Source organism: Ctenocephalides felis, unplaced genomic scaffold (assembly GCF_003426905.1).
Source record: "Ctenocephalides felis isolate EL2017-DRISC unplaced genomic scaffold, ASM342690v1 CF-g0.4_SCAFFOLD_03572, whole genome shotgun sequence".
Classification (NCBI taxonomy): Eukaryota; Metazoa; Arthropoda; class Insecta; order Siphonaptera; family Pulicidae; genus Ctenocephalides; species Ctenocephalides felis.
The window spans coordinates 18,259,669-18,270,107 of NW_020539726.1; the positions used below are offsets into that span (position 1 = coordinate 18,259,669).

Genomic DNA, 10,439 nt, shown 5'->3' on the forward strand with positions numbered 1-10,439 from the left:
TATTAGTTACAATGAAATAGCATATTCTGTTCATTTTAGAGAGATAATAAGATTGAACATATTTAGATCAGTTTAGTAATTTTCTGTTTTTTTCAATGATATTACGCTTTATTTTTACTATAGTTTTTTTTACGTTCCCAAACTGTTCAGTATTGCACGTGCCATTGTATAGATCACTTATCTGATATTGTTTTTTTTTGTCAACTCCCAATTATTCTAAAGATTCGTAATAAAATCTTAGTTTTAGTCAGCAAAAGATAGGTTAAACATACTTTTTAATTGAACTGGAAAATAAAGTAAGCTATCAATGAAATCATTTTTATACGGATTGATTGTGATTAGTCGTCGTGTCGAGTGAATAGAGATCTTTCGTTGTATGCGTACTGGCGTACATCAACGAGGAGATCGGAATGTCATTAGATTTTAAGGTTGCATCATAGTACAAATCATGATTTAATAAAAAATGACTAAATCAGTTACCCTGTCCCCGTAAATAATAAAACAAACGAAACATTTGTACCGTGTAAGAAATGTAAGTTTATTAAAATAATTTCTATAATTCTTTGAATCTTTCTATCTTCTATAAATCTTTGAAGTTATAAAAATGTAGAATATATTTTTATATGCAAGACAAATATTACAGCTGCTCAAAGAATAAAATTGTATCGCCAGCAAAAAAATATAAAAAAATACAAACAGTCAATGAATGTATGTTAATTTTAATTGCATAAAGTTCTTCAAACACAATTCCATAAAGAGTGAAATTGTAAAAAAAATATTTTTGTGCGTTGTTTAACATAATTCACAGTGTGAACGAATATTATAGAATTTATTTATTAGCTTTTATGTACTTCATTTCTCTAATAAAGATTCAAGACCTAAATGCTAATTACAATGGCTAAATTTCATTATTGTCTTCAAATATTATAAATATTTTTAATGCTATTATAAATATATAATTTATAGCTTATTATTATATAAATATGTATAATGGTAGAAAATAATGTGTTCATCACGAGTGTTACCATATTACTAATAAACATTATTCAAAATTGTTATATGATCTATTTATTTTAACTTAAATGTCATCTCGTACAGTAGCAAAAATGTTTTACTTCAATAGCGTGTGAACCTTACGTGCACTATTTTCTCTATAATTTTCTACCCCATATACCATAATTTTAAGCTATCTTTTACACCAATAACAAACTCTACAATAAAGTGGAGACAGAGGATAGATTCCCACTATTAAAAAAATGTAGCAACATACGTTCTGTTCGCACAAACATAAATATTTGGAAACCATTTATAAAACCGAGTTTTGTCAATTTTATCACTGATAATGAATTTATCATTAATAAATGGTTTCCCAAGAATCAGCTCTCTAATAATGTTCACTTATTTGATTTGCTAGTAAAACTAATCAGCTGGACAAGAAAAGGATTGCGCAGGAAATGATCTGTTAAGTCAATAAATTAAATAGAACACGTATAAAACAAGATTATTATATCATGTTAAATGTGCTATGTGAAGTATTTAATAACATGTCAGACATGTCGCTTTAACTTAATTTCAGAGCAATATTCATGAATTGAGTGTAAGATGTCTGTTTGCACAGTATTGCATGAGTATCAGTCGACGTGACCTATATTAAATCGAATCAACTCCGTTCAGATTTATCCTTATTTGGTAAATAAATTCTCTGGGATAATTTATGCAACCTTTCTACATTTTAAAATTAACACCATTGTAATAAAATTATTACACATTTGCATCATCAGTTGAAGTCAACAAGACAGTTGAAAATGTTAGTTCAAGATATATTCAAAATATTATTTCTAAAATGTAGTTCTAATAATTTAATAAACTACTACAGTTTGTTTATTTAATCAAAACCTAATTTTGAACTGAAACATAAAATTAGTCGTTCATGGCAACGTGCCACAAGTCAAATTGTTGGAACTTCCCGTAACGTAATTTAGAATTTATATTTTTTTTTTGAAAAAATTTGATGTTATAATTTAAAGATCCCGTAGAGTAAGTTATATAGTAATCGCAAAAAATCTAAAATAATTTTTTTTATATATCTTTACTTTTCAGAGTTTTAAGCATATCTTAGAGTAAATTGATGTATATGTGTATGTGTGTGCGGATACAAGTTTTTGTCGACGATTTTGGGAACACGGATCAACCGAGTTGAATAATTCCAATTTGACTTTGAGTCACATGCTGATTAGATTTTTAGATTTTGGTAAAAGCAGGTCTGCCGTTTCGAAGATACAGAGCAAAAAATGACAAAGCTAATTTTTTAAAAGAACTGAGCGTTCAATTTGATAATTCAAATAACATTTTATTCGTATTGACTAAGCAAAGGACTAATTAAATTCTTGGGAGGGCAGATCCAGCGGTTTTGGAGATCTAATAATAAAAGTTTGGCGGTCAAAAATGATAATTACACATATGCACATGAAATTATCAGATATTTTATAGAGCTTTTAATAGTAAGGGTTCCGTACCAGTGTCTATCCGTTAACGGTCAAAAATAAATTATTTTAAAAAATTTCATAATTCTACAAAATCAAATTTTTTCATAATTAAAAACAAATTTTTTTTTGAAAAATATTAATTTTCAAGGTACGGAAAGTTTCAGTAATTTGCCTTGGGGGGCCTCCATTAATCACGGGAGGATTTTAGGGGTTTGACAAAAAATTACGTGGGGGAGGGAGGGTTCTAGTTAGATATCACGTGTATTTATTTCACCTATTTTAAAAAAAAAAACGATTTTTCGTAAATTCGAAAGTGTACAGAAAATTTTACTTAACTCAAAATACACGTGATGTTTGGTGAGGGAGGGAGGGCAATTTAAAATATTACAACGTATCAACAAGGGGAGGTTCAAATATCTCTAAAAAATCGACCACGTGATTAATTGAGGCACGATGCTATGCAATACTAATTTTTAGTAATTTTGATAATTTTGCTGAAAATAAACCATTAGAAAAAATGCTAAATACCAAATTCCTTTCGAAATATCTGTAATATGTGTAAGTTGTCCTTAAATATGTAGCAACAAATATGACATATTGACTAACAGAATTATATGTAAATATTGACTTGCTAAAAAACAACGAATACAAATTCCCTAGTCGCTCTATCCGACGTATGACAAAAATAATTTAATCATTATAACTTTATTTAACTTCAGACAAGTAAACAGCACTGACAAGTAGTTCAGCTTTTTGCGTACATGGTTTTAATCACATATTTTTCGTAAGAAAACCTGAGGCAAAATTTCGAAACAAAAATTACGAGAGATTAATATAATCAACATACATGGAAAGTTTAGGAAAATAAAAATTTTGTTATTCATTATAGAAAAAAATTGACTTGTCCATGCTATATATAGGGCCCGTGAAATAACTCTTTTTTAAAAATGCTATAAAAACAGCCTAATATATCCTGAAGCAGCTATTTCATGAAAAATAAAATTATTTTCCGTATCAGCTTTCAAATAAGAAAAGGAATACTGAAAAAATATTCAGAAGTTAATTGGCCCACCTTGTATTCGTGCTTTTTTTTGTCAATAGTCTTGAGAAAATATTTCCTTCTGAAATAGTTTCTAGCAGTTAAAAAAATTAATTAGTCCTAACGACACAAAGATAAATAAAAAATGCGAAAATTAGTTATTGATTGGTTGAAAATATTAATAAAATATTGATTTTTTACTCATGTTAGAAGTTTTGTCAGCTCACTTTTATACTTCAAATAACTATTTCGAACATCATTATACACTCATGTAGGTTATTGCTTGGAAATGAATTATTGCTTGGATTGTGTTTTGGTTAAAAACAATAATTGGATAAAAGTAATTTGTAAAAATTTGATTTTATTAATGTACTTATTTTTTAAGCATTTTTTGCTTTTGAGTTAAAAATTTTCTTAACTCACTTTTAAACTTCAAGCAAACTATTTGAACCTTTTAAGTGGCGCTTTTATATATTTTTTATATTTTATATTTGTTTAATTTTTTTTTTAATCTAGATTAGGATCCAAACCAATATGTTACAATCATTGCTACTAACAATAACAAAAATGAGTGTGTTATCTGAAAACTATTATTATATTTTTATTTTCCTAAACTGATTTAATGTTTTTTTATCATTTACAGTGATCTATATTATGGTAACCTATATTTGATATTAATTTCGAAAAATAGAATTTAACCAATTAATGTTGTTTTTCAGATTTTCAAATTTTACATTGTTTCAAAATATTCAAAACTTTTTTTGAAAAATTTGATTTTTATTAATAATTAATAAATTATAATTTTAAAATTTTGATTAATTTAATGTATTAAAATATTTCTAAGTTTTAATAATTTTCCTTAAGAAATAGTGCAATATACCACTGTTTTTTTATTTCAGAGTAAAAACTGGTATCACTGCTATTTAATGTCAGGTTTATTCCACGGTCGTGAATCTGATCCTTTTTCACATATGGTAAGTGCAAAATTTCATACTACATGTTTTTATCAAAAATAATTAAAATTTGATATTATGAACATACATGTATCAAAGTATCAATATTTTAACAAAAGTTCTTGTCGAATAACTTTTTAATAACAAGCCAGATATATAAAACGCGCAATAATTAATTAAATATCAATAATTAAACATTAATCCGATATTATTATGGCGTCAATACAGCTTTTGATGTAGATTGCTCTGATAAAAAAGCAATTATATCATTGATATTTAACAGTAAATTAAAAATCAATTTAATTCACTTATCGCTAATTGCAAGCATTTTAAACTGGTACTAAGAAGAGAAAGAGATAAACAAGATAAATGTAGCTTTTTACATAGATATATATTATAATAATCTCAAGTTATGGGTGTGTATGTGTGTTCCAACGGTTAACCGCACTGCATTGTGTGGACATGGTCGTGAGTTCGAACCCTTGTTTTGTATAATCTGATATCATGCAGTAGTGATATCAATTTTCACTAGCAAATATAGATCAAAAATATGTTCTCTCACACTATTGCCCTAGGGCAGTACTACCCAATCATATATGTATAATATTTTCCTGAACTAACTTCTGATATAAGATTTTCCTGAACGAACGTTTTATCTATTGAAGCTCAAAAACCCCAAATAAACATTCATAAATTATTTTATACATTTTGACATGCTAATTATGTCATCCAAAGACCATATTCGCGCCAAATTAAAAACTATAAAAATTCGAACCGCTGAACTATACTGGCTACTAGGACGCAAGTCAATTTTATGTATTGACAATAAACTTTTAATTTATAAGGTAGTTATGAAACCAATATGGACTTATGGCATAGAATTGTGGGGCTGTGCGAGCTAATCCAACATAGTGCTAATGCAACGTGCCCAATCGAAAATATTGAGGCAGATTACTGATGCTCCGTGGTTTGTTAGCAATAAAACCTTACACGACGATTTTCATATTGAATTTATAAACAAAATAATACAAATCAACAGTGTCAAACATTTTCAAAAACTAGAACATCATACAAATTATATAATCACTCAGCTTCTTGAGACATCAACTTCAAGAAGACTGAAGAAGAAGCTGCCCAAAGATAATATGGAGGAAACTTAGAACTACAACAACCTTACATGAACAGAATAGTAGAATCACTTATTGAAGTGATTCTCTAACAATATAATTTTTATCAGGTTTTATCAGGTTAATTTTTAAGTGTGTTTGAAAGTATGTGTGTATGTGTGCGAGTGAATGACATAAGCCAAATAACTCATAGAATTGTCATTCTGATTGCTATTGAAAATAAAATTAAAAAAAAATGTCATCCGGCTTGCTAAAGTTAAAGTAATCGCAAAAATTAAATTTGTATATCTTAACGTTTTAAGGGTTTCTGAAAATTTTGGCAAAATGGAAATATGGTTGTGTGTGTGTTCCTATACAAATTTTTGTCGACGATTTCGAGGTCCAAAAGAGGTCCAGAAATTGTAATTAATTTTTCGAGAGAATGGAGCGTTCGATGTGAAATTTTTGGAAAAGCAGATGTAGCGGTTTAAAAAATTCAATAAAAAAAAGTAACAAAAAATTCTATTTGCCTATGAGTTCCATACTAATGTTTATCTGTTAGACTGCAACGCGGCGCTTTCGCGCTTTGATATTTCTCAAAAAGTTCAAGATTTTGAAGTATACAAAAAAAATCATTTTTTTCAAAAAAGTCAATTTTTATCAAAAATTTCAAAATGATTAAAAATGTCATTTTTTTAGTTTTAACAAATTTTGAAGTTTATTTAGAAATTTTAATTTTTGGTATTGGAAATTCCTGCAATTTGCCTTAAGGCATGATGCCATGCACCAGTAGTTCCAATTTCGGTTTGATCCAGTAAAGGTGGAGAAAACATGAAATTAGCATTAGTCTGATTTTACGGCGATAGCATAACTTCTCCTTCGGGAGATTAAAAATACATACAATACCTGTAAATAATTAATTTTGGTAAAAGTATACTAAACCAAAAATAAAACAGCATTCCTGTGAACATGTTCTATACAATTCATCAAAACAATTTAATCATAATTAACTACATTATTATACCATTTCTTTCTTCATTTCTAATGGAAGCACGTGTACTTTATTAACTACCATTAAATTTTTCATTAATAATAGATGAAGACAATTATTATACATATATTAAATAATTTTAATAAATCTGTATCACGCTCAGCAAAAAAAACACATGGTTGTTTTGTGAAAGAAAACGTGGAGTGTTTTATGAATAATCTATGGCAATTGTATTATAAATACTGCCTTATTTACCTTAATGGCAGTTAAGCATTCCTGGACAATATCGTTTGTAATTATTTGCTATTTCAAGCATAACAGATTTTCTAAACAACATAATCGATTTACTTCCACTTGATATAAACTGCCACTTGGAATAAATGTGTAGTTAGTGTGCAATAATACTTGGCTCGTGTACATTGCGATTTAATAGAAAATAAATTAGAATGTCTAATATTACGAATATTTTAAAAAATGGTTATTTTTTATATTGGATTTTTAATATACACTATGATGATAAATTTACTGGCGTCCATAATCAAATTCAAACAAGTGAAACCAGTGCAAGTGATTTGTTGAAGATACTAAACTTCACTGAAACTTTAATATCACAATTTACGATGCCATCAGCAACCTTATTTATAATAACTCCAGAAAATATTTTTTTACAATTGACACATCAAAATTTGGAGCTAATGTTGTGATCAATTGCAATATTAATGAAACATTGGAATTTATAGAAGCACATCACTCAGTATATTTACTTTTATATACTAATGTTTCTATGGATGTGAAGGAGAGTTTACCTCAATTTATCAGTTGGACAAATTTTAAGCATGAAACTTTGTACATTCTTTATTTTGATGAATTTGTAAATGAAGAAGAATATGACATAGCACATCGTTTGGCAGAAATATTTGATGACTGTTGGTCTTTATATATTCTTAATGTAGTGTTAGTATATCGATCATCCAGAAGTCAATCAATAAAATGGTTCAACCATGATGTGTTTTTGAATATAACCTACAATCGTACCGGTGATTTTAATTTAACAACGTACAAATCCACAATAAATACGAATTTAAATGGTTATCAACTTAAAGCTTGCTTCTACAATGTGTTTCCATACAGTCTCGTCCTCAAAAACGACTCTGGTGGTATATTTGTTTCTGGATCAGATGGATACGGCATGATGACAATGCTGAAATCAATGAATGCAACTCATAAGTTGATCATCACAAGCAGTAATGGTAGCAGATTGCTCAACTCCAGAAAAGATCTAGAAAACCACGTTTGTGATATACTTTTTACGTCCCAATTCATGTCAGATGTTGATCACGTAGAATTTTTATACCCGATGGCTATGGATTCGTGGTGTGTTCTGGTTTCTAAAGAAGGAGCCATGAGTGATGTCATTAAATTGTTACTACCTTTTAGTGCCAGTGTCTGGTGTGTGTTTACAATATGCATTGTAATTATTTTTGCCTTCTCATTGGTATTCTTTAAATTTGTCTTTACTATGGATGGTAGAGACCAAAGCGTTTTAATTATGGTATTTGATGTTTTCAGAATAATTCTAAATTCCTCAGTGCCGACAAGAAGACATAAGCAGTCGCTAAGTGTTAAAATATTTATGGCTTCACTAGTATTTTATAGTTTTCTCATTTCGTCTGTATACTTAGCTTTGCTCGTTGGTTTTTTATTACAGCCACTTTACCATAAAGACATGCACACTTTGAATGAAGTGTACAACTCTGGATTAAAAATTATGGCAGTGAAAGAAAAGTTTCTTCTGTGGCTTGATGCTGGACTAGGAGAATCCGATTGGATAACATCTATTATCAAACCTACTACTGATCCTAACTTTAAAAAGAATCTGCATGGAAATAATTTAAATTATGGGTACACTGTTCGACATCGTATGGCTACGTACTTTATCCAATTGGATGAGCATTATCGTAACGGTAGACCTGTTTACCATTTAGTTGAGGAGTGCTATCTTCCAGTATATGCAAGCTTTGCTGTCCACACCAGTTTTCCATTCCAGAAACTTGTTGACCGAACGCAACTTAGGATTAATGAAGCTGGATTGGGAAAATATTGGGATGTTTTGAGTCGATATGAAATCAAACTCTATACTAAAAGTCATTTGGCTAAACCAGAACATAATCACGAAGAAGCCATTCCTTTATCCTTGTCACATTTACAAGGAATTTTCTTTGCTTTAATAATTGGTATAATTATAAGTTTGTTTTGTGTTTGTGGGGGAATATTTTGCAGAGCATAATAAATTTTTGGTGAATTAAACATACAAACTTACTAGTAATAATTAAAGTGAACTAAAGGCACCACATATAGATAATTTTTATATGATAGCAGATTTGTTTCAAAAATAATGTATAAAAAAAAGAGTGCGCGTAAGGTTTATACGCGATTGAAGTATTTTTTTTTGCTATTATACGAATGGCATTTAAGTTAAAAATAAATACAATATATAACGATTTTGTAAGATGTTTATTAGTAATATGGTAACACTCGTGATGCACACATTTATTAATATCAACCATTATACATATTTATCTAATAATAAATTATAAATTATATTTAACATAGAATTAAAATATTTATGACATTTGAAAATAATAATGTAATTAAAGTCATACTTCAAACACGACATGATCGGTTTGTCATTGTAATTAGCATTTAGGACTTGAAAATTCATTAGAGTAATGAACTAATTGCTGATTAATAAATTCTATAATATTCGTTCACATCGTGCCTAAAGAAATATTGTTTTCACAATTGCATTGATCATGTAATTGTGTTTTGAAAAACTTCATGTAATTAAAATTAACATACATTCAATGACTGCTTGTATTTTTTTATTCTTTTGCTGGCAAGACAATCTCATTCTTTGAGCAGCTGTAATATCTGTCTTGCCTTTAAAATATTTTCCATTTTAATAACTTCATAGATTCAAATAATATAGAAATTATTTCAATTAACTTACGTTTTGTACACGGCACAAGTATTTTATTATTTTCATTATAATTATTTTCAAAGGACTAGTAGAATTTTTTCTGATTCAGGCATTTTTTATTAAAATACAGTTAAAATATAGTACAAAAAATTTTTGTACTACAATGTAACCTTAAAATCTAATGACATCTCAATGAAAGATCTCTATTCACTCGAAACGACGACTAATCACAATCGACCCGTATAAAAATTATTTCATCGAGAGCGAATGACAAACAGTTCGGGACGTAACGCAATTTCCGTTGTATTTTGACAGATTTACTTCGAGAAATTTTACTTCGAAAATAAATATTCACAATGGAAAATTGATTTTTTGATATATCAGCTACAGAATATTTTATCGACATAATGGAATAATGTATATTCCATTAGATATTGCAAACCTAAAGCTCAATTTTGAATTAGTAAACATTTAGGTCTGTTAATAAAGACCCATTAATTAAAAAAAGACTGGATTTTAGTTAACTGTATAACTCCATCTTGTTATGGTTTTTACAACAAAAATAAATTTCTTAATAAGTAAATAAACTAGCAGATGTTTAAATACAAAATTGGTAATATAAACTTCATTACATATAGTTTGTCTAATAGCAAAATAATTTCTTAAATTAAATTTTGTGTTTACCCTAGTAGGTTTTTAAGAAGAAAAATGTGAGTTGTTTATTATTAATTATGAGATATTATAAGAGCTGTGACTAATTTTATAAATTTTTGAATGCTTTTACTTGTTCTATTTAAAAGTTGTGATGATAAATGTTTATGTATTATAGAAGACCTATTGCAAAATGTATGAGAATTAAATGAATTTAAGTATATGAGAAATAA

The 10,439-nt window shown here is 28.1% G+C and overlaps 1 protein-coding gene across 1 annotated transcript in view; it reads left to right on the forward strand.

The window, feature by feature from the left end:
* The first annotated feature begins 4,441 nt into the window (after window positions 1-4,441).
* The window catches only part of LOC113387600 (COP9 signalosome complex subunit 1-like), a 256,475-nt gene continuing 250,477 nt past the window's right edge, over window positions 4,442-10,439 (forward strand). The window contains exon 1 of the mRNA XM_026624943.1: window positions 4,442-4,499. The gene's annotated coding sequence lies outside the window, so the exon portion shown is untranslated. The remainder of the gene's footprint in view (window positions 4,500-10,439) is intronic.